General features: G+C 49.9%; 1 non-coding gene across 1 annotated transcript; it reads left to right on the top strand.

Annotated features, from left to right (window-relative positions):
• The first annotated feature begins 380 nt into the window (after positions 1-380).
• On the top strand, positions 381-504 carry LOC118725782. Its single transcript, XR_004990123.1, has one exon. It is a non-coding gene; the product is annotated as a small nucleolar RNA SNORA54 (small nucleolar RNA).
• The last annotated feature ends 467 nt before the right edge of the window (positions 505-971 follow it).

Here is a 971-nt window from a genome sequence, read left to right on the forward strand (position 1 = left end):
GGGGCTGCTAATTTCATTGAGAAGACTGATTGCTTCTCCTTTTTTTTTTTTTTTTTTTTTTTTCTCTCTTTCTCCTTCCTGGCTGGGACAATGCCAGTTACATAAGAGCATGTCTAGTTGCCAGAACTAAACATTACACGAAGAAACAAGGACAATGATTTCTCTCCACGATGGTCTGGATTGGGTGGGGAAGGATCTCGGCAAGGTTAAGATAGTCCCAGAATCCTGATGGGACCCTCTTTCCTAGGGCAGATCCCGTACCCTTTTCCCGAGGGAGGAGAAGGACCCTCATCTGGCTGTATCTCATAGCGGCACAGGACTGCATCCATTTGTCTACACTCACACATGAACCAGCTCTAGCACATAAAAATGAAAAGACTCAGCACTGTTTGTGACCTGTGGCCATGCCATGGCTGACGGTCCCATTCCAGTGCGACAGCAGCCCCACGGCCACCACACTGACTGACTGGCAGTGGCTGTCAGTTTCAGGTCTTGGAGACAAGCATGGGGGTGAAGTATGGTAGCAGCCATACTTAGGTAAAAGCTGCTGTTTGAAATTTTAACCCTGCTATTCTGGCTTCAGCACTCACTCACTTGCTTCAACATAAGGTAGTTTGCCTCAGTTTCCAGGTGGAGACCTGGAGGCTAAGGCATTTTTCCTGTGCCTGTGGGCCAGGACCACAGGAGACGGGTTCCCACTGACTCAGTAGCTTCAGGAGTAGAAACTGCAGATAACCTTTAGAGATTAACCGCCGAGCTCTGCTTCTGGTCTACCTGCTTTCGCAAGAGAGGGCCACATTCCAACGTCCAGCAGGATGAGGCTGGGAACGACCCTGCAGGCTGTTCCCAGCATTTAGAATTCTGAACAAAGGAAAATTCTTGTGGTTTAGACCTTAAAGGACTGCCTACACCTGGAACGGTGTGGTCGTGTGGACTCCACCTGCGTGTGGTGCTCTCGTGGCCGTCCTGGC

This window comes from Pipistrellus kuhlii, unplaced genomic scaffold (genome assembly GCF_014108245.1).
Source record: "Pipistrellus kuhlii isolate mPipKuh1 unplaced genomic scaffold, mPipKuh1.p scaffold_m20_p_20, whole genome shotgun sequence".
Classification (NCBI taxonomy): Eukaryota; Metazoa; Chordata; class Mammalia; order Chiroptera; family Vespertilionidae; genus Pipistrellus; species Pipistrellus kuhlii.